At 44.2% G+C, this 24,400-nt stretch overlaps 1 long non-coding RNA gene across 1 annotated transcript; it reads left to right on the top strand.

Annotated features, from left to right (window-relative positions):
• Window positions 1–7,574: 7,574 nt before the first annotated feature.
• LOC306913061 lies at window positions 7,575–11,728 on the top strand. The gene is made up of 3 exons (XR_013788474.1): window positions 7,575–7,599; window positions 7,679–7,790; window positions 8,702–11,728. It is a non-coding gene; the product is annotated as an uncharacterized lncRNA (long non-coding RNA).
• The last annotated feature ends 12,672 nt before the right edge of the window (window positions 11,729–24,400 follow it).

The following is a 24,400-nucleotide window of genomic DNA, read 5'->3' as shown; positions in this document are numbered from 1 at the left end:
AGTACGCAGAATGGAAGCAAATGGCGCCAGTTCAAGAACAGCAGAGCGGTCGATCCAGTTTGTCAAGCAAGGGGGCAAGCCGCAGAGCATCACCAAGAGCCCACAGTCCCTCCTGTCAGCTGGAAGCGAGTGGAACATGAGGGCTGACCTAGACCGGCAGTTGAAGTTCCCGCAAGAGATCACCACAACCTCTCTACGACCAGACATCGTGTTGTGGTCCACCTCTACTAAGACAGTCATCATGGTAGAGCTGACAGTTCCTTGGGAGGAGGGAATGGAGGCTGCCTTTGAGAGAAAGAGGGACAAATATTCAGAGCTGGCAAGTGAGTGCTCACAAGCAGGGTGGAGAGCCTTCACATACCCAGTGGAAGTCGGGTGTAGAGGCTACACTGGAGCATCCACCCAGCGGCTACTAAAGTCCCTTGGGATCAAAGGCTCCAAGCTTAAGAATGCCCTCAAAGTCCTGGCAGAGGAGGCAGAACAAGGAAGCTTCTGGTTGTGGCTCAGGAGAAATGACAAATCGTGGGGAAAACAAGGAGCTTAGACAGGGGGCAGTAGGGAACCTTTCCTGCTACTATATTCCACCACCCTGAGATGCTGTGGTATGCGGTCAGCCCACGCCTGACTCAGGGAGATGGACGTCCCTGCCATGCATAGTCCCTTGGGACTCATTCCACAACCACAAAAGCAATAACACAGGGGACAGAGTGTGGGGAGAACAAGGATCCTTCCGCTGGCAGGGAGACGTCCCTGTCGCTGCTCCACCACCCAGAGATGTTCCGGGATTAAAGGAGCGAAACATCTGTGAAGGGTGGCTCCCGGCTGATGACCCTGCAGCCAGCACCATGGCACCGTCGGAGGTGCGTCAGGCAGAAATGCCCAGCAAGTATTATCACTTGTGCTTACATCTATTTTAGCTGGCTTACCAGTGACTACTGCGAACAGAGCAGTTGGCATCCAGGAAAAGACTGGTGGGCTGCCAGGGAAGACTGGCTGGCTGCAGGAAAGACTGCACCAGGGGTGGAGGGGCTAGTTACCCTTTCCACATGTCTGTGAAGCAAGCTTCATGGACTCCCTAACTCAACTACAAGCAACATAAGGAAAAAACAGCCCGGCGGTCCACCGAGAGGCGGGATGGAAGATGGACCAAGCAGGACGGATAACACGGAAACGACTGATATGACAATGACGAATGATACGAAGATCCTCAGAGAATGTGGCTGTGGGTGGGCCAAGGAAACAACCTACCGGGGCCTGCGAATTCATCAGGGGAAGGCAAAATGCGGCGGCGGCCGCAACCAGATGCAAGCTTGCACTGCAGAAGCAGATCAGACAAGGAGGAATCATAGCCAGGTTGAGCACCACAGTGCTATTGATCCAACCATTGCAACTGGTGAGAGAGAGGAGGACCAGCCTTCCCAGCAGGAGGTGCAGCAACAACAGCACAGCCCACAGCACAACGAAACGCCAAGCAGCGAACCCACAAGAGGAGCATCAGAGAAGCCAATCCGGAAAGCCAAAGTCAAGTGGCCAAAAGCCAATGACAAAGAATCCTGGAGCAGCTTCGATGAAAATCTATGTACCACCCTCCAAAGTACACTAAGAGGCAGCGTAACCTCCAAACTGAACATCATGGGGGACATCATCTACGAGGAAGGCAAAGAGCGATTTGGAGAAATGCCTCAGAGGAGGATTATTCCCAATCAGATCGGGAGACGGGAGAGGAAAATCCTCCAGCTCGTAAAGGAACGACGCCTCTTACGGAAACAATGGAGAAAAGCCAATGACCAGGATAAAGACGGCTTGAAGAACCTGTGGAACCAGATCAAAGTAAAACTCGCACACCTGAGGAGAGCTGAAAGGATCAGGAAACGCAGAAGCCGCAAGGAGAAAGCAAGGGCAAGCTTCTCCCGGGACCCCTTCAAGTATGCCCGAGGCCTGCTGGAGGAAAAGAAGAATGGGACACTGCAGATCCGTGAGCAGGAGTTGGAGGAATACATCACAGTTCAGCTCAGTGACAGCCAAAAGAACAACCCCCTCGGATCACCAGGCCATGTACCTCAGCCACCTGAGCCTTCCTCGCAGTTTGACACCACTCCCCCGAAATGGGCTGAGGTCAAGCAGGTGGTTGAGCGAGCGAGAGCTGCATCAGCACCCGGCCCGAATGGAGTACCATACAGGGTGTTCAAAAGCTGTCCTGGACTCCTGAAGCTGTTATGGAAGCTGATGGGCGTTGCCTGGAAAACCCAAGCCATGCCATCAGCGTGGAGCAGGGCAATCACAACCTTTATCCCAAAGGAGAAAGACTCTCATAACATCAGCCAGTTCAGAGGCATAGCCCTGCTCAACGTGGAAGGGAAGATTTTCTTCACTGTGGTGGCAAAGCGCATGACCAACTACCTTCTGGCAAACAATTACATCGACACCAGTTGTCAGAAGGCAGGCGTCCCAGGTTTCCCTGGCTGCGTGGAGCACTCGGCTATGATCTGGGAGCAAATCCAGACAGCCAAGCGCAAAAAAGCAGATCTACACGTGGTTTGGTTGGATCTTGCAAATGCCTATGGGTCGGTTCCCCACCAACTCATCAGCTTTGCACTCAACTTCTTCCATATTCCACCCTGCATGCAGAGCCTTGTAGTGAACTACTTTAACAACTTCCAAGTCTGCTACACAACTCAGGAGGTCTCAACTGGTTGGCACCAGCTAGAGAAGGGGATAGCAATGGGTTGCTCCATTTCTCCAATCCTCTTCACAATAGCCTTTGAGATCATCCTGATTGGTGGAAGACAGATGGTCCGAGGAGTCAGATCCCAATCAGGTCAGCGACTCCCGGCCCTACGGAGCTACATGGATGACGTCACCACCCTCCTCCAGACAGCAGTGTGTACCTCCAGACTCCTGAAAAGACTTGGGGAGCTTCTAACATGGGCCCGGATGAAAATAAAACCTACCAAGTCACGCAGCCTCTCCATCCGGAAAGGAGTCAGGAATGACAACATCTCATTCTCAGTGGATGGTGAGGAAATCCCACGTGTGGTTGATGAACCTGTTCGGAGCCTTGGAAGGCTTTACACTGCCGACCTGTCTGACAAGCACATGGCTGCCTCAGTCACATCTCAGCTCTTGGACGGCCTGAACAAAATTGACCAAAGCTTTCTCCCAGGGAAACTCAAGGTCTGGTGTTACCAGTTCACCCTATTCCATCGTTTGATGTGGCCCCTAAAGTTGTGTGATATCACCTCCACAACTGTCCTCAAGATGGATTCAAAAGCCAACAATTACATCCGTAAGTGGCTGGGCCTTCCCAGATGTCTTTCCAACACAGCTCTGTTTGGAAGAACCACACTGAAGCTGCCACTGAAATCCATCAGCCTGGGCTACAAACAGGAGAAGGTGAGGCTTGTGTTCGAGCTGAGAGACTCACCTGATCCAACTGTCCGCAACGCCAAGGCCCAAGTCCGCACAGGACGTAAATGGAATGCTATGCAGACAGTAGACCAGGCCATCGTCCGACTGAAACACCAGGAAATGGTAGGACAAGTGCAGTCTGGCAGGGCTGGTTTTGGCTGGGGAACAGCACCCACAAAGTGGTCCAAAGCCTCAAAGAAGGAAAGGAAAGACCTTGTGGTTTCAGAAGTGGTGAAAATGGAAGAGGAGAGCTATGTGATCAAGGCTGTGGGCCAACAGCAACAAGGGAGATGGACCAATTGGGAGGCCGTAGTCAACAGGGTCATTACATGGCCAGACATGTGGAGAATGCCCCAAGCGAGGCTGAGTTTCCTCATCAGGGCCACATACGACACCCTTCCCAGTCCCTGGAATCTGCATGTGTGGTACGGGACAGAGGTGACCTGCAAGCTCTGTGACTCCCAGAACGCAAGCTTGCATCACATCCTTTCTGGCTGTAAAGTGGCTTTGACGCAGGGCCGATATGGATGGCGCCACGATCGCGTTCTGCGGAAACTGGCTGAAATCCTGGAAGTACGCAGAATGGAAGCAAATGGCGCCAGTTCAAGAACAGCAGAGCGGTCGATCCAGTTTGTCAAGCAAGGGGGCAAGCCGCAGAGCATCACCAAGAGCCCACAGTCCCTCCTGTCAGCTGGAAGCGAGTGGAACATGAGGGCTGACCTAGACCGGCAGTTGAAGTTCCCGCAAGAGATCACCACAACCTCTCTACGACCAGACATCGTGTTGTGGTCCACCTCTACTAAGACAGTCATCATGGTAGAGCTGACAGTTCCTTGGGAGGAGGGAATGGAGGCTGCCTTTGAGAGAAAGAGGGACAAATATTCAGAGCTGGCAAGTGAGTGCTCACAAGCAGGGTGGAGAGCCTTCACATACCCAGTGGAAGTCGGGTGTAGAGGCTACACTGGAGCATCCACCCAGCGGCTACTAAAGTCCCTTGGGATCAAAGGCTCCAAGCTTAAGAATGCCCTCAAAGTCCTGGCAGAGGAGGCAGAACAAGGAAGCTTCTGGTTGTGGCTCAGGAGAAATGACAAATCGTGGGGAAAACAAGGAGCTTAGACAGGGGGCAGTAGGGAACCTTTCCTGCTACTATATTCCACCACCCTGAGATGCTGTGGTATGCGGTCAGCCCACGCCTGACTCAGGGAGATGGACGTCCCTGCCATGCATAGTCCCTTGGGACTCATTCCACAACCACAAAAGCAATAACACAGGGGACAGAGTGTGGGGAGAACAAGGATCCTTCCGCTGGCTGCAGGGGGCGGCAGGGAGACGTCCCTGTCGCTGCTCCACCACCCAGAGATGTTCCGGGATTAAAGGAGCGAAACATCTGTGAAGGGTGGCTCCCGGCTGATGACCCTGCAGCCAGCACCATGGCACCGTCGGAGGTGCGTCAGGCAGAAATGCCCAGCAAGTATTATCACTTGTGCTTACATCTATTATTATCATAGTTCCAACAAGGTAATTGTGCTTTGCACAAATCAGGAAACAGATATAAAATCATAACTAAATCATAACTGAATATTATTATGTTTTCCTCCAAATGCTAAACAATGAACAAACCCCACATTCTTCCCCCAGGTTAAAATGTGAACAGGCTAAATGATGATGGCTGATGCTTCATTCACTGTAGACAATGCATTCAAATGCAGAGACTAAACGTGTTAATCGTCTGGCATTGGACAGATCACCTGTTAATGATCACATTATGGATGATTTGAGACCATTTTACACCTCTTTGACTGGTGATTTCAGCAGAAATACAGAAATAGGTCTATCATACAGAACTTAATATTACCCTTTGTGAAATGTTAAAGGTGTTGTAAGGGATATGTGTAGTTAAAATAGCTCTAGTAATCATTGATATAATTATTGTTTGTTCAGTAACAGAAGTCTTCCCATGTCTCCATATCCAGTCATATAACTCATATAGGATACATACAGAAGTGAAACTGTAAGGGAAACTGGAAGACATTGAACTAAAACACAAGCTTGCGGCCCTCGAGATGATTTTCAAAAAGGAAACAACGCTGCTACTCTCCCTCCCCCACCCGCCCCGCTAATGGCCCTGCTGTAGACTGCTTTGTCTCTGCCCAGGTGCGGAATGTTGTCACTGATGGGCTCGTTAAGTCTATTCAACTACTAGTTGAGTTGTTGTGGATTACTCTCCTCACACTCTGATGCAGCAGGACATGGAGAGTTTCATTTCATTTCCATTACAGTGAGATCTACGACAACTGTATGTAAAAGTTACTGAAATAATTGGAGTAATAGCAGTCTGATCATGCTAATTCTGCTGAATAAAACTGTTGTTTTTACCAATTAATAATCAATTTGTGGATAAAAACTGTTAATTGACACATTTATAATGTCGCTTTTGCAGTTAAACATTGTAATTTGCCCTGTATTTTTCAGTGAAATTGAATGGGATTTAATGTAAGATCTACGAAAACTGTATGCTATTACTCCAATTATTTCAGTAACTTTTACAGTCTGATAATGCAAATTCTGCTGAATGAAGCTGTTGTTTTTACCAATTAATAATCAATTTGCAGATAAAAACTGTTAATTGACATATTTATAATGCCGCTTTTGCAGTTAAACATTGTAATTTGCCCTGTATTTTTCAGTGAAATTGAATGGCATTTAATGTAAGATCTACGACAACTGTATGTAAAAGTTACTTAAATAATTGGAGTAATAGCAGTCTGATAATGCTAATTCTGCTGAATAAAGCTGTTTTTACCAATTAATAATCAATTTGCGGATAAAAACTATTAATTGACTCATTTATAATGCCACTTTTACAGGTAAAAAATGTTATTTAATTGACACATTTATGATGCCGCTTTTACAGATATTTTATTTTATTTTAAATCTACCTGTTATAACCTGTTTTTTTTACACTGTAATGTTGTAATTCTTTTTACAGTGTAACAATAGATGCCACAAAATGCAAAGAAATACATTTTTGTGTATTTTTATATCAAAAGATCCTAAAAGACAACATCGGACATCCAGACAGTGTATTACTCGTTTTAAACTTAAACAGTACTCTATGTATCTGAGAACATTTGTCTCCCTGGGACCCAAACTACTGAAAATAGATAGGCAATCTAAGCTCACGACGCATGTCACGCATCGCATCACGAGGCGTCATGAGCTTGTGGATCTGCTATTTTCTCATTTTATTTATGTATTGAATTTCTTAGATCTTTTGAAATGTTGTTCATGAAACTATTTTAGAGGGGGTATTTTTGAAAATATTTTAAAATAGTAATTTAAAGAAATTTAGGGAAAAGATAAAAAGAGAGGCATATATCCCTCTCTTTTTTCTTTAAATATATTGCCAGGGATCCACAAAAAATGGTCCCGACCCACGGTTTGGAAAACACTGATGTATAGAGTAGCCTACCTACAGTATGTGTGCTGCTACTCTAATCTAAAACAGAAAAATGTTACTCCTACGGTGTCAGTTCTGGGTGATATGAACATGATTAAATCTTTTCTCACCACTCCTCCCATCGAGACAGGAAGAGTGGCAAGACGTATTTCATAATGTCATGAAAGGAGACACACCGGAGACCTGTCAGTGATGATTGATACCAGACGAGCTGTGTGCACGACTGCACACAGTGACAATACCTGCATTTTCACAGAGATACAGTTTTTCCTCCCGGGACGCAAACTAGTGAAAATAGCCGATCTGCCAGGTCACAACACCTCGCAAAAACAAGAGAACTATTCATGATGATTCACAGATCACATGTTTGTAGTACTACTTGGCACTCACGGTTATGTGTATAAATAAAACAATAAAAAGGCAGCCAATATCCCAATTGCAGTTTGTTAATTCTGCGCTCTCACTTCTCCGACATAAAAGGTATAGTGAAATACAGTAAGAAAGTGATTCAGATGAGAAAAAAACCTTTCAGTCACTGCCTTTCTCTTTCTACCTGATGTGTTTGGCATTATGCAACAGGGAGACCTGTCTCCATACAGAGTTCTGTCCACGCCCCAATTACTCAGGTGTACACGACAAGTAGTCACTGATTACCCTCTCCCCTATAAAGCCTGGTGCTCATTCACTAATTCCTGCTTGGCTCTCGGTAGGCACTGGCTTGTTTGAGCAGGGTAAGCACTGGATTGTTTTTATGTAAAACCATTGTTTAGACAATTGTGTGTATTTGTAATGATCCTATGTTCCTCTCAGGACCCCACCTTCTCTGTATAATATACCTTTTGGGGGCAGAAAGTAAAATATGTCTGCCAGACGTCCCAGCCTGGTGAATAGTCTTTCAACAACACAAAACAGTCTTTTTTCGGTGAGTAGCAAAGTAGTTTAGTTTATTTTGACTAAAGTCGGACCCTTCGCACGGCAGTGGAATGTTTTGTTTGTGTGCTGTGCAGCAGCGGCGTTCCTGGTAAGGCATCGGAGAGAAAACTCTTAACTATCTACGGAGATAGTTAGCTCCCGCATAGGGCAGGACTTAGCTGGGAAGAACAGAAGCTCAGTCTTGTCTGGGTTCAGCTTGAGGTGGTTGGAAGACATCCACTGTGAGATGTCAGCCAGGCATGCAGTGATGCGCTCTTCTGCCACCCAGGTAGAAGAGCGCATCACTGCATGCCTGGCTGACATCACACAGTGGATGTCTTCCAACCACCTCAAGCTGAACCCAGATCTTGGCTGTTGAGGTAAAATAGTATTCTGTATTTTGATTTGAGTTAACTTTTGTTTTTTGTTTTATTTCATAATAGTAATAATTTTTGTAGCACCTTTCATGACATGAAATGCAGCTCAAAGTGTTTTTCAGAGAAATAAAGCAAAAAGCAAAAGCATGAACATTAAAATAATGGCAAAAAAGCCAGTGAATAAGGCAAAACAGTTAGGACACGAATAACAACACAGATAATTAAAAATCAACTTAAGTAAGTTTGAAGAAATAGGTCTTGAGCTGTGCTTTAAAGCTATCTACAGAAGCTGCCTGTATTAGGTGTAATGGGAGTTTATTCCAAGCTCTGTGTGTGCACAATTTCGTATGGCATTTGAATTTAGAATTACAAACTAAGTTCATAAAGAATTTGCATTCAGCAATACTCTAGTCTATACAATACACTTGATATTAAAATGTGTAACAAGAAGAGACCAAAATAGATTAAAATGGGCATACAGAAGGTATTTAATTGATAAAGAATTAGATTATAGACTAAAATAAAAAATCGGTTTCAAATACAGGTCAGGCTTTTTGACGAGGTTGGAGATCCATGGAGACCCAGTTGATGGCGAGCTACCCAGTTTGATGATCCCAGGACCAAGACCTGCATCGACAACCACCTTCTGGGACAGAGCAGAAGGTTGATGGTAGGATTGTGCCAGACACCGACTGGGGAGCATACCTATGTTCCCCAGGTTCTATGTTCCCCACCATGCAAAAAAGGTGGTGCTAAGTTAAACGCCTTAAAGAACAACGAACATTGTTTGCATGGAACAGTTCTGTGTGGAACTCAGGAATGCAGTCAGACCTCAGTCTGATTCCAACTAACTATTGACTGAATTGCCTTTTTTTTTACAAAATGTATCCCACGAATTTTAGCAACCCATTTTCACCCAGTGTCAATTATCTACACTCCCTCTGCCAACCTGGGGAGAGCAACGGACTGACCTTATGCTTCCTTCAATGCATGAGCATCCAAGCCGCATTTCAACTGACGTGGGGGAATTTCCCCGGTTGGACGTATAGCTTGTGGAAGGAACACGTTACAGTTCAAATCCCCTCCATCAGGCGTCCCATCAGGCTGTCCACGGGGAGGCAGTTTAGAGACCAGGATTACTGCATGTTTTTTGTGAGGGTACCTACCCTATAGGGACACAGGGAGAACATGCAAAGTCCACACAGAAAGACCTTTCGCCAACTGATGACGTGGAGATTGAACCCATGCAGGACCTTCTAGCTGTGAGGCTTCCGACTGCGCCATCGTGCCCCCGACTGAATTGATTTCTCTTCTGAAGTAAAAGAGCTAGCTCTAAAAGTGACAGCTTCACTAAAGAATGTTTTTTCCATAGCAAATCTTTATTCATAAAATATATTTCACTAGTAAGAGACCACACCTTCGCTCAAGATTAACAGTTTATTGAAACAGAATGAGATGAATGCGGAGTGGAGTGAGGAACCCAAGGTAGGGAGAGACTCGGGTCATCTTTGCTCTACTCGGAATGAGCGGTTGGTCGTCTCTGCTCCGTCACTGCCCCCCCTGGATTCCTAGAGAATCGAGGGGGAAGGAGGAGGATGGCGATTTTGAAGAATAGTGAAAATAGCCGATCTACAAGTGCAGTACTCACAACCCATGTTTGGTCTGTCGTGGAGCAGAACAAACAACTTGGTTGAGAGATCGCAGGTGTATTTATACTGTGGTGATTGCACCGGGGATTGGACGGGTGATAATGAAAGGCAGGTGAGTTTGATAAGGAGGGAGGAGTTGTTGATAATGAGGGAGGAGTGGTTAAGGTCAAGCGGAAGGAGGTCTCTTCTTCCGAAACTGCGTTGTATAAATACAACTTCCCAAAAAATACAATATCACATATTACCTCCCTGCCCCCCTTATCACACTGATATCAAACAAAGCTGGGGTCCCTGACAAATCTAATCTGCATTTTGGTTGCGTATCCTGATAGTGGAGAACTAATGGCTCATCAGTAAGGTTGTTGATGCCGTGTGCATGCCATGGCACAGTGAAGGATATAGTCAGGGTTGTACTGGGAGACTGTGCCATTAAATTGTTACACTCACAGCGCTGGTCAAGCCTCAAGGGGGTTGGATTGGGGTATGTCCCTGCGACATACTAGCATCATGTCCAGGGGGAGTATACTTGTACATCAAGCTGCCTCACGCTACAGAAACAGGAGATATAGGCTTCTGCCCTATGGGCCTCATGGCTCGGCAAGGTGTACTTACTAGCACTGGTCAAGACGTTATATACCGTTGTAGCACTGTGATCAACCCAGAGGGGCGTCTGCATGTGGGAGTCCAGTAACTTTTTCCCAGCACACCAGTTGTCGTGGAGAATTTCTTATATGCCCATCATTCTGCGTTGATAGGAAAACTACCGAAACGCATCTGTGTTCATCTGGCCTGTAGTCTTCACAATGGCAGGCCAGAGTATCCTGAACCACTTAGGTTTTCCTCATGCTCGGCCTGCAGAGCCACTGATGTGAGAGGAAACGCACAACAAGGCAGAATGGATCACAGACAATGGAAGAAATGTAGCCTGTTCCTCACGAGCTTCCAGCACAATTATAGAGGATGGTCCACTTGTGAAGCCTTGTACCTTAGTCACCATAGGCAAATGTCGATTTGCTGTTTCAGAAGCCGTTGTTTTTTGATGGCCAGCATTCTGCAAAGGTTTCTGTAATGTCTGTGGAAACAACTTATACTGTAGGATACTCTCTGGCAACGCTGGTCAGCTATTCCCTTTTCCTGGCACAAATCTGTGTGGAAATGAGGCGTTTTCAACAGAACAACAGGCCAGTCTGATTTGTTATCTGTGCCAGCTTCGCCCATCGTACTTTTGCCTCCTCTGGTTGATTGGCTGAGCACGGAATGTAATGTATGATGATAAGAGCGCCCCTCACTTCACACAAGTGCGATTTCTGAGGGGCGCTATGCCCAGCTTTGTAGGTCTGCATGTGTGAACACAAACATTGGCTTATGATTGGCTCATGACCCCATAGTGATGATTTGATTGGCTGAGCAAAGTACATATTGAGGATAAAAGTGAGGGCAGAAAAGTGAAGATGCCAAAAGTGATTGGCCGGAATGACATTTGTGATGATTTCATTGGCTGAGCACGCAACGTGATGTATGATGATATAGACCGCCCCTCACTGGGATTTTTGTTTTTTTTATTACACAATGGTATCGTATCTGTACTCGGTATCGACTGACACGCACGTTATCGGGAAAGGAAAACGTGGTATCGGGACATATACTGTTGGCTGTAGGTTACAGTCTCTGGTGGTCCCTGAAGGACCACTAGTCAGTGTGGCGCGTTTGCCGATGCACACAAACACAAGTGATCTGTCTTGTCTTGATAATTATGTGTACACTACGCAAAGTGTTTTGCATAACTTCCCTGTCTCTCTAACACAGCTTCTGAGCTGAATTCTGAAGGCTTTTCTGTGCTAGATAAAGCGAGGCTATTTATTTATTGAATGCAATGTTGTGTAACACACTGTCTTGTTTCTGTCGTATGCAATTAGGGAAAATAAATTATGGCCTCAAAAACAACCTTCTCAGCAAATTATGTATAAAAACGAATTTGACTAGCCCGTGGCTAAATCTTGCACACACGCACGCACATGCACACGCACAGTACACACAGGCAACTGAGAAACACCACATTGTGCTCTCAAATAACTGAAACCGTTTTTGTCAGTGAATGTTTCCCGTTGAGTTCTCATCAAATGCCAGTGAAAGTGACAGTTACCTGTAGGAGAGCAGAGGCTGTGTTGTTTGTCATGTAATGATGCACTAGACTAGATTATTCCTGCTGTCATCTTTGGGCAGCAGGAAGCTGTCATGTCTTATGTTAACAACACCACAAGATGTAGGGAGCTGTTCTGATTGCTTTCTGACGCACGCACGCACGCACACACGCACGCACACACATATGCACACACACACACACACACACACACACACACACACACACACACACACACACACACACACACACACACAGCGGGTGCCTATGGGCTATAGTTCCAACATTGCTCCTATGGCTGGAACTATCCCATTGAGATAGAATGAGCACTTCCGCATTCCATTGTTACAATGGGAGTCAACGCTAGTGTCACCACTCTCTTACTATATTACTCTGTACCTGTGCTACTCAACTAGTCCTACAAAATGTCTTCTCTCAGGAGCATATGGTGGAGGTGAAGTTCATGTGAATAGAAATAATTCCATGAATTTGTAATGCCTATCATTTGAGTCAGGAGATGAGACGTGAGAATTTGGGCTGATGTTTGTGTGACCGGTGTCAAAATAGGTTCCTTTTTTTTATTTTTCTGTTCCTTAATTTGTTTTGCATTAATATAATATTGTATATCCGTTCAGTGACTTATGATCTTTCCATACCTACCTACCGCTGTCGATGATCCTGCATGTGTGCAAGGACTTCCGGTTCCGCCGGACTAAGTATGACGTCACGCTAATGCATTAACGTGCATTAGCGTGGGGAACGGAATAGGAGGAGTTTTCTGGATTATGGTGATACCATTTACAGGTTTGCCTGCTCTTCAACCTTGACCAAATTGGATCCCTTGTACCATGCTGCATTGAGATTCATAACTAACTCACCTTTCAGAACACATCACTGCACGTTGTATGCTGCAGTCGGTTGGTTATCATTGGCATCTCGCAGGCTTCAGCATTTGCATATTTTAATTTATAAAGCCATTCTGGGTGACCTGCCGTCTTACATTTCATCCAAATTCAACTTGGTCCAAAACGGCCTAAACCTCAGGTCAAATGCTTGGCTGCGGTGTGTAGTACCAGCATTCAAATCCGAGGGGGGGGTAAAAAATGTCTGGCCTTTTTTGGCCCCTGGTCGTGGAATGATCTACAGTCCAGACTAAAATTGGCTTTGAAAGTTCCCTTGAGAAGTTTCAAAAGGATCATCTTTGATGTACAGTCCAACACCTGCACATGTTTGGATATGTACTAGCCTATGTTCATGCCTATATATATATATATATATATATATATATATATATATATATATATATATATATATATATATATATATATATATATATATATATATGATATATATATATATATTTATTTATTGGTTCAGATCGTGTAGATTGTGTATATGGTGTATTATGCCCTGCTACTAAATAGTAGGACTGGGGACTTTTTGTATTTATTCATGGTACTGTAAGATGTATTCTGGATGTTGTATTTGCTGGTCCAAAATGTAACATTGACGATGTGGTATTGAAGTGTAATTTTATTTCTGCCTCTTGGCCAGTTCCCACTTGTAAAAGAGACGCAGTCTCAATGTGTTTTTACTGGTTAAGGTTTAAAAGGTTTTTTAAAAAAAAGGTTTAAAAGAAATCTATTAGGAACATGACTTTTGCCAGTATAAAGAGACATGGAGAAGGGAAGGATGTGTGTGCCGCTGTCTGTGTGGAAGTGACAGGTGACAGCCCGAGAGGAGAGCCGGGAGCATTGAAACAGTACCACACCATTGAGCGAGTCGGAGAGAGACACTTGCTGTGTGGGCCCACTGTTGACTGAGAGACAGACAGAGAGAGAGAGAGAGGGAACCGGAGAGCAGAGACGTGCTGGCCATTGGGATATTCAGGACAACTCCCGAACGGCCGGTCCAGGCCGGTCTGGGCCTGGACTGGACCAGGTGGAAGAGCCACCTTTGGCCGTGCGCCTAGAGGGCCTCCGCAACTCCACTTCCCGGGCTGAATTATGGGCCCAGTACGTCCCTGCCGGAGAGCTTGTATCCTGCGACCAGAAGCTGTGACGGCCCATGAGTCAGAGACGTGGAGGGTGTCTTCAGAGCGCTGATACCATTCAACCTCAGCGGGCAGTTTACGCTGCCCGTTGTGTGTGAGTAACATTCTATCCAGCGCTACTGTCTATTCCACCCTGCCATTTCCGTGTGCTAGCTGTGAACCACTGTGGAACAGAGAAACTGGCCTTTGCCTTGTATTTGCAGATCCATGATGCATTGAAGTAGAAGAATATGATGATGAATGACCCGGAAGGCTCCCCTTGCTGCTCTAAACAAAAACTATCTGAACCTAACTCTTGCACACTTTTGTACCGAACGCTTTTAAGAGGATTTATTATTTGTTTTGTTCTTTTTGGTAGTTAGTTTTAGGATATTTTAGATTAATAAACATTGTATTTTATGGCATTTTAGTAGCCCCTGTACCAGGACAATAAACCCATGTTATATTTTGATCCATGATTCAGTGTCAGTCCCTATTTATGGTTTTTGCTCTCTTACCTGGTAAAACGTGTGTGTGTGTGTGTGTGTGTGTGTGTGTGTGTGTGTGTGTGTGTGTGTGTGTGTGTGTGTGTGTGTGTGTGTGTGTGTGTGTGTGTGTGTGTGTGTGTGTGTGTGTGTGTGTGTGTGTGTGTGTGTGTGTGTGTGTGTGTGTGTGTGTGTGTGTGTGTGTGTGTGTGTGTGTGTGTGTGTGTGTGTGTGTGTGTGTGTGTGTGTGTGTGTGTGTGTGTGTGTGTGTGTGTGTGTGTGTGTGTGTGTGTGTGTGTGTGTGTGTGTGTGTGTGTGTGTGTGCGCGTGTGCGTGTGCGTGTGCGTGTGCGTGTGCTTGTGCTTGAACAAACTGAAGCTAAGAATAATGACAAGTTTCCTTTTCTCTTCAATTAAATAACGGTGGCGTAGTCCCAGGTTTATTCACTTAATAGGGTTTTACAACATTGATATCTTTTGCACTTTAAACAGTGCAACTCAAATAATTAATGGTTGTATGTCTTACAAAGTAATAACGATAGAGTATTCTATTGCCAAAGTACTGACTAATTCGGCCTTGGTCACATTTATTAAATTGGGTTATCTCTTAGAGAAATATAACTCCCAAGATGTGTCCTTGGGCCGGTCGGTCAGCAGAACATTCTGAATCTACACATTTTGCATTTCACGTTGCATGCTTGTGACAGACTGTCATTCCTAGTCTGCACACTAGCACTACACTTAACAGGTATGTGAAAACTAACCAGTAAGCCAACTTTCTCCTCAGTCGTCCAGTTAGGAATAACGTCACTGTCGGGCAGAAACCTTGTAACTATGTTTTTTTATTTTTCGTAAATCCTACTTAGTCGCGCACGCACGCACGCACGCACGCACGCGCACACACACCATCTGTTTTTACGTCCAGAGATGTCACAGAAAAGCATCAAAAGTAACTGTGTATATATATGTGTGTGTGTGTGTGTGTATATATATATATAATATGCATGCATACAAGCCAGTCAAGTGTAAAAGTGGTTATCACGATGCATGTTGACATTTCTTATGATGTGCCATCAGTTTGAAAAGGCTGACTGATGTGGATTAATAACTCGCCTTCTGGAGTCACGGCGCTGTGAAGCCCACAGATTGATGCTGCTGATATCAGTGTGTCGCGCCGCAGAAACTGTGATTCTCTGCATGCACAAGCTCATCCTGCAAGCATTACTGACTGTATAATGATAACATTGCAGAAAACCAAACAAACAAAACATTGTTTATCAGGGATTTGTTGACATGTCTGTGCACTGGAAAACATTGTTATCTGCACCATGCATTTGAATTAGTATGCCATAATGTCTTATTTTGCCGTCAATGTAAAATGAAAAATATCTCGCAAATGGCACTATAGAGCCGCATAAATATGGATGTGTCCCCAACACTCACATCACAGTGATAGAATATTTCATTGAAGATATAATATCTTCAGTGAAAAAATAATAGGGGGCCATAACTTTTTTTCTGTATTATACAGAAAAAGCAAAGTAATGGCCCCTCCTATCCCCTGTGTTTACTTCATTAGAGTGTGGTACAAACAGAAGACTGCAATGGCTGGCGGTTGTTTAACAGAACTTGTTGTACACTTTGGGTGCACCACACTGCAGCGTTGGAGGGAGGGAGGGAGGGGGTTATTATAAGTTGAAAGTCGATCCCATTCTTAAGACCTGAGGCTGAATGTCTTCTAAATCTTGGTTCATTCCATCTATTAACGGGACCATACAAAGCATCATATTTGAAAACAAGGTTAACTGTGAACTTGAATCTGTAGTGTACAGAACTTCTAAAACTCTTTCATGCCAAGGACCCCCAAAATGATTTATATTAAATTTGGTCATGGATACCCATCTGAAAATGTTTTGTGATAGACCCCTCCCCCCAGAAGAGAAGATTTGTATATGGGACACTCTATATACATAGTACTTTCTACTTTTGCTAGGCCTACTTTAAGACATTGTGAATTCCGGACTTCTACTTATAGATCTTGAGTATTGCTGTATTGCTACTTTTACTTAAGTAAAAAAATAAACAAAAACATAGTACTTTTTTCCACCACTGTGATCTCAGTCATACTATTTTGAAAATCAATTTAAAATAGTTCAACTAGCCGATCTACATCTACACGTTGTGAGCTTGTAGATCAGCTATTTGAACTATTTTAAAAGGTTTTTTTAAATAGTAAAAAATGGCAAATAAGGGTTAAGGGGTGGCGCAAGATATAGCCCTAGATGTGATGCTCTAAGGAACAGTTTTGGTTCCACTCGACACAGCGACCAAATGGCAGCTCTCTCTCACACTAAAATAAGATCACACAGCTCATTTCCATATTGTGTTGTGGTTGAGGGGGGCCTGAGGGATATAAAAAGCAGGCCCGCAATCACTCACTTCCCCTCTTCTCTACCACAGACTGACTGCAGCCTTCGATGCTAATTTATGCCGAATTGATACCGACACAGATTACAGTTCCACCAACTGCGGAGATGTGACAGGCGAGAATGGAGGATACTGTGGCGCGCGGTATTATCACTGGAATATGCTCTGCAGCAATTCTTCTTTTTAAATGACCGTGACTCATAAGTCCTCACAGACACTCTAAGTGAGGCCTCTATTCATGTAAAACGGTACGAAATATAATGTGATCCCTTTTAGCAGCATGTAGCCTTTAAAGTAAACTTTGTTTACTAGGTGTATGCAAAACCCTGATGTGCATCCATCCATCCATCCATCCATCCATCCATCCATCCATCTTCAACTGCTTATCCGTAGTCGCGGGGGCAACAGCTCCACCAGAGTGCTCCAGGCTTCCCTCTCCAGAGCAACAAGTGACTTCCTCCTGGGGGATCCCGAGACGTTCCAAGGCCAGTGATTCGATGTGTTTCCTCCAACTGCGCCTTGGTCTTCCCAGGGGTCTCCTCCCAGTGGGACGTGCCTCTAGGACCTCCCTAGGGAGACGCCCGAAAGGCATCCTAACCAGATGCCCGAACCACCTAAGCTGGCTCCTTGCCGCAAAGCAGAGAATGATATACATTTCTCCCCTCTCCTGGTGGTCCCTCCCTCAACTCAACTCAACTTTATTTATATAGCACATTTTACATGACCAGGCTAACCAAAGTGCTGTACAGGGGTAAAAGAAGCAAAGAACAAACAATACAATATAAACAACCATTTAAAACATGAAAACAGACAGGCATTTAGAAAAAATTTAAACAAAACGATACAATATAAGCAGACTATTGCACTAATTAGGGGAACAGGGGGCTACCTCAGATGACACTAAAGGCCAAGGAGAATAAGTGGGTCTTAAGCAAAGATTTAAAAGCTATGATGGACTGGGCAGCTCTGATGTGAAAGGGTAAATGATTTGCGAAGGCTCCCTGCCCCTGGCACAAAACATTTTCAGATGGGGGACACACCGCATAAAGTGCACGTATACATTGACAGAGTGAAGCACACACTTATGGATGTAGACGCATACAAGCAAACAGACTCTGGGCTTGCAGATCTGCTATTTTCAAGATGTGAAAAATTGGGTATATGTTTGAAACATTTTAAAATCTTGTATTGGGGGGTCCCTGGCACAAGATCTTTTCTGATGCGGGGCCATGGCCAAATATCCTACATATAAATTTGCTGCAACATGAAAAAGGTATATTCAGTGATTTCACTTAATTCAAATATCACTACTTTTTTTGTTTTGTTGTGATAATCCTCCCTACTATAGAGTGTGCTGACCATATAAGGAGTTCCTCCTGGTCCCCAGTTAAGCCCTGGGGGTTAAAACCTTAGGTTTCGTTTTTGGCTAGGTGGCCCAGCCTTCCTCCAATCAGGATAGAGAGGGGCCTTCCACCAATCATGATCGAGCAGGGGCGGGCTTTGGTGTGTGTGCTGTTGGCCTGTCGCGTGTCCCCCCACTGTAGTGCGTACATGTGCACATCTTGTTCCTGGGGTGGACCGGGGTTTTTCCAAATCACCCAAATCACTGAATGCTCCTTTAAGATACAGCCTTGGCATGCCTTCTTAAGCCACGGCAGATCTCCCCTCTCTGCACATTTCAAAGTCAGCCTCACAGACTCCCGGCATCACTCACTCTAATAAATTTCTTTGCAGATTTCAGCAGTTATGATTCCATTTGGTTTCAGCGATCTTTTATGCTTTCCAATAAACCGAGTATCCAAGAGGAGGCCTGCGTTTTATGTGTGTGCAAAAAAAAAGAAGATATGCGCACTGCGCATATCTTCTTTTTTTCCATAGCTGTAAATATGGGTCAACAGGGGAGTTTTGCATTTGTAAGTTGCTCCCCAACGTGGCCCTCCAGCATAGTTCCCTGGGTTAGACTCAATGATGGAAGTATACTGTATGTACATCATGTTTTACTTAAGTATATAAAGTATCAATACTGCAATATAGATTTACTAAATCTTCTGCACCTTCCCCAGTGTGATCACAAAGGAAACTCATTGTGTCTCCATAGGGAACCACTGCTGGTCATTTATTATTGGCTTGTACATATAGGAATGCGACCAAAACAAATAAATATATATCCATTAATTCAAGTCTCAATGGGGTGTGTAATCGATAGAAAAAAGCAGTTTTTGTGTAAACTGTCCCTTTATACGCCCAATAGCCTACAGTAGTGATAAAGCAGTCTGAACACTCTTGAGGATCACCTAAAAGCCTTCATATTTTGATGATTGATTGATTGTCTGTCATGTACATGTCATGTGCACACCATATTAGAGCAATCTTTTAAAAACAGCAAAAGAAGAAAAACGTCATAAGGCATCATTGGCAACGAGGGCCATATGGGAAAGGGGTCAAAAGGCGTCCTGTGGCATTGAGTGAGTTAAGGCTAAAAGGATAACAAAAACCCTATAGGGACTTGTTTCCATTGTGGTCCTATGTATTCAATGAATCAATGTAGTACAGAAATGTACACAATAATATGTCATCAACAAATACAAACACTATACTGTATGTACAAAAGAGACGGGGAAAGAAATTACATTTGCCATCTTTTTTTCCCAGGCCTGTTTTGAAAGAAACCAGTAGTGTTTCACATCCTTTAATGGATGGTGTCAGGGCACTCCACATTCTGGTGGCAGATCAGCATGTACTTTCACATGTTTGTTCTAAGTTTGGGTGGTACCAGCCCAGATCATGGTCACTCCATGGTTGTTGTGGCTGTGGGTGTCACTCACTTTGGACTCGTAGTTAGACATATAAGGGTATTGAGGGGACTTCCCAGGTAGGGAATGAGGCATTACCCCAGGTGAAGGAGTTTAAGTATCTTGGGGTATTGTTCACGAGTGAGGGGAGGACGGAGAAGGAGATCAGCCGGAGAATCGGAGCGGCAGGGGCGGTATTGGAGTCGCTGTACCGCACTGTTGTGACGAAAAGAGAGTTGAGCCAGAAGGCTACTACTCACCTATGGTCATGAATAAGGTCGCGAATACAAGCGGACGAAATGAGTTTTCTGCGGCGGGTGGCTGGCATCTCCCTTAGAGGTGATAGGATGCCTCTCGGGCGTCTCCCTAGGGAGGTCCTCGAGACACATCCCACTGGGAGGAGACCCCGGGGCAGACCAAGGCGCAGTTGGAGGAAACGCATCGACTCACTGGCCTTGGAACGTCTCGGGATCCCGCAGGAGGAAGTCACTAATGTTGCTCTGGAGAGGGAAGTCTGGAGCTCTCTGGTGGAGCTGTTGCCCCCTTGACCCGACTATGGATAGCTGTTGAAGATGGAATTTGTTTTTGCTTGCCACTGTCATGCACCAAAAATAGCAGATCTACTTGCTCACAATGAGTCATCCTGCAATGTTTTGTGAGCTTGTACATCAACTATTTTCAGTGTGTGACACAACTACAGTATACAGTAATTTCTAACGATAATGATAATGCAGGCACTTTGGAAAGGCTTCATTAAAACATGCATCTCTGCAATCCCCAGCCACCCTTTTCCCCATGCATTTTGCCTCTTGACGTTTAAAACTTTACCCAGTTTATTTTCAGCTCTTAACACAGCGAACGCTAATCGCGTATCAATACGTTATCAATTAATCAAACGTCCGGTGCGAACCACGTATCCATACGTTCTAATCACTTTTTTATAGCATACTTTCATTCATCTTTTTACCCACCCGGACAATGAAGAACCATCCCCCTGTCATTGCTGCTTAGTCCCGCTCACGTGATCAGAAAAAAAAAACAAAAAAAACAAAACCCTCCCCTCCTGAAAACAGGAGGGCGGGCCGCTTTACGTGTAGAAGCCAGTGTAAAATGGATGCGCCCATGCCGATCTAGTCGGTGTGTGAAAAGAATCAAATTTCACCTAACCTCGCCTCACCAGGCTTTCCACCTCGGACATTTCACCCAACACTATAATACTCGATTCCCCCCTCCCCTCCTGTTTCTCCAGGAGGAGGATCTTGTGAGATGGGTGCTCTCCTCTGTCTCTCGGAAAAAAACATGATGAACGGAACGCTGCCTAAACACATATGCACCGATCGGCATTGCAATGCATAACGTCTGCAACACACATGGACAGATGCATGTTTCCTACTTCATACTGTAGCGACCAAACGATCCCCGAGCCTACAATACTACAAACTAACCACAGTATCGAGGGGCCGCCACGACAACAGACAGTGTTCCGTTGGTGGATCACATATCGCCATGCAGAGCCGTCATAATCGGAGATCGCTCGGACGTGTGATTGTAACGCTTTTTTATTCATTATAATTGTAGTGATAAGACCGCAATGAACGCGTCGGGGACGTAATCGACCTGGGTGTAATGTATAACGAACTTTTCCGCGTCCTAAACCGTGGTGTTGCTGCATGCCCAGGCATGTTCCCCTATACTAGCTTGAAAAACAAAATCAGCTGATGATGACAACGCGTCTCACCGTTATACTATAGTTCTGAACCGAACGGTGGAATGGGACTTTTTATAGCCGTACGGATCAAGACTTTTGCTGCCCAATGTGCCCATGACCCCCCCCCCCCCCCCCCCCAATGTTACTGCGATCAAAGAAAGAAAGCAGAGTTATGAAGGTTTATTGTCAGACATTGACAGGCAGATATAACAATAAACACAATAAATATGCTATACATCCTATACACCGAATGAAAGCCCTGAATGTGTACTTTTACGAGGAAAAGAGTAAACATTGATCCCATGTACAGTTTGTCATAAATTGGTTACTGGGTGGATGCACATTGCGCCCACCAGATATAACTGCAGAGAAGACATGGACCCGAACTCAATATTCACAAAATAAGGCCTATAGCGACATATAAATACTATATACCGTATGAAACAGAAGACTCTCTGCTTTCATAAGAAAAAAACTTCTACTGTAGTAGTAATAATAAAAATCACACCCATGTGAAGTGAGTGGTGCAACTCTGTCCCATATTCTGTTCTCTGCTTATTCAATACAGCTCGCTATATACGGACTGAGGCAGAATGTCATGTAAACCTTTTATTTACAGTTTGGTCTGTAAACTTCTACTGTAATAATAAAAATCACACCCCTGTGAAGTGAGCGTTGCAACTGTTCTGTACTTATTCACTACAGCTCGCTATATACGGACTGAGACAGAAAGTCATGTAAACCTTTTATTTACAGTTTGGTCTGTAAACTTCTACTGTAATAATAAAAATCACACCCCTGTGAAGTGAGCGGTGCAACTGTTCTCTACAGTGCGCAACTGTAGAGAACAGTTGCACCGCTCACTTCACAGGGGTGTGATTTTTATTATTACAGTAGAAGTTTACAGACCAAACTGTAAATAAAAGGTTTACATGACTTTCTGCCTCAGTCCGTATATAGCGAGCTGTATTGAATAAGCAGAGAACAGAATATGGGACAGAGTTGCACCACTCACTTCACATGGGTGTGATTTTTATTATTACTACAGTAGAAGTTTTTTTCTTATGAAAGCAGAGAGTCTTCTGTTTCATACGGTATATAGTATTTATATGTCGCTATAGGCCTTATTTTGTGAATATTGAGGAGTTCACGTCCATGTCTTCTCTGAAGTTATCTGGTGGGCACAAGCTGCATTCAATAACCAATTACTGTCTAACTGTAGATGGGATCAATGTATACCGTTTTCCTCGTAAAAGTACACATTCAGGGCTTTCATTCGGTGTATAGGATGTATAGGATATTTATTGGGTTCAATTTATATCTGCCTGTCAATGTCTCTGACTTTAAACCATCCATAACTCTGCTCGCTGTTCAAGATAACCACTTCCAGGCAAATGCAGGTGTTGCAAAAAGGTCAATATCTCCAGAATGGAACATGGTAAAATCAAAATGTATTTTTTAAATTGAAGTGGACAAGTTCAGCTTTCTTTTGATGTATGCGTGTGATTCTCGCTATAAGAGAACATTTTGCTGTGGGGCCCCGAACAAGGCCTTTGTGCAATGTTAAACGGTAGCAACATCAAAATAGGCCTGCCGAGATCCTGTAGCAATCAAAGTGTTAATAAGTATTTTGTTTCTCCTTTGCGCTCAGGCGGTCTGTCTAGCTGACTATTACTCGAGCTTGTCTGATGTTTTCAGAGAAAATGCAGCTGAATACAATATGTTGTATCACGAGTGAAGTCGGTTGCTGTAGCAGAATTGGTAACATTTCATGGGGGCATATGATATAATATGGCTGGTTTGTGCTGAGAGCTGCTGTTGTTGTCCCTGCTTGCCGCTGCTGTTCATTCCTCTGATTTAGACACAGAGTCAACGGCCAGAAACAGCCAGCCTCTCTGGGAGGCGTGACAAGCAACATCGTGGCAGCTTCTCCCCCACACACTGACATGATGAGAATGCCAGTTTTTCCACAGAAACAAAGGTTTTGTTTCTAATATTTCATCAGCTACCATATGGTCTGAGTGAAATACCAATACCGTCTTCTTCTGCCTTGTAGAATGTATTTATTGATTTTTAGCCCATTAAAACCGGGAAAGCATCTGTGTAATTCTTTATTTTATAGCAAAAATTACTGATTTAGAATTACAAGGAATCTATAGAATTGTCCTCAGCTCGTACTGTAGGTCTTACTGGGTTGGTTATGTGAAAGATATAAATTAAAATCCAATATGTCCTTGGCCTGAAAAACTTTGAAACCCTGCAGTGAGATAGGCCTACAGGTCAGTTCTACACAGACAATACATACAACATAACGTTGAGGCAAAGGAAAATAAATTTTTTGTGCACCTGCTGATTTCACCATAAAAATCTACATTTTAGATGTTATGGTGAAATCAGCATGGGTGCAGACGATGAACATCATGAGCTTTCAGAAGCTAGACTGCCTGAGTGGCCCAATGGACGCTACGCTTTTGCAGCATAAGAGATGCTATGGGTTTGTTATAAAGATCAGCTTCTCAACTCACCGTACATTTGAGCTAAAATGCTTTATTTCACATTGTTGATTTGTAGCTGCTTTTCTGTGGCTAACCGGAAGGCTCACCGCAAAATATAGACCTATAACTCGCCCTCACGCCTCACTCACCCCAGCGATTCTTGTATTCTTGCATTTGTTTTCCTGAGTTTTAGGTTCAGAATAAGTTTAGGTAATGAGACATATAGTTTTACTGAGGTTAAGGTAAGGAATAAGGGTTGTAGATTGCCTTAGTATTCCTTTTTTTTCTTTTCTTAGGTGATATTTGAAAATTTGGCTAATGTTTGGCCATTTCTTAGTTTGATTACTTTTTTGCTGTAGGCCTATTGGTCTTATTTATTATTTATTTTTTAATTTTAGATGTATTAAAAAGGCATTAGGCCTAAATCATAACTTTAGAAATGTGCAGATGCCCTGTAGGCTATACACTTATATTGTATGTTGGTGTGTTTACTGTTGAGGGAGAAAACAATGTTGC

The sequence above is a fragment of the Electrona antarctica genome, assembly GCF_951216825.1.
Source record: "Electrona antarctica genome assembly, chromosome: 20".
NCBI lineage: Eukaryota > Metazoa > Chordata > Actinopteri > Myctophiformes > Myctophidae > Electrona > Electrona antarctica.
The sequence above is the reverse complement of the archived record's forward strand: the minus strand, read 5'-3'. Positions and strand labels throughout refer to the sequence as shown.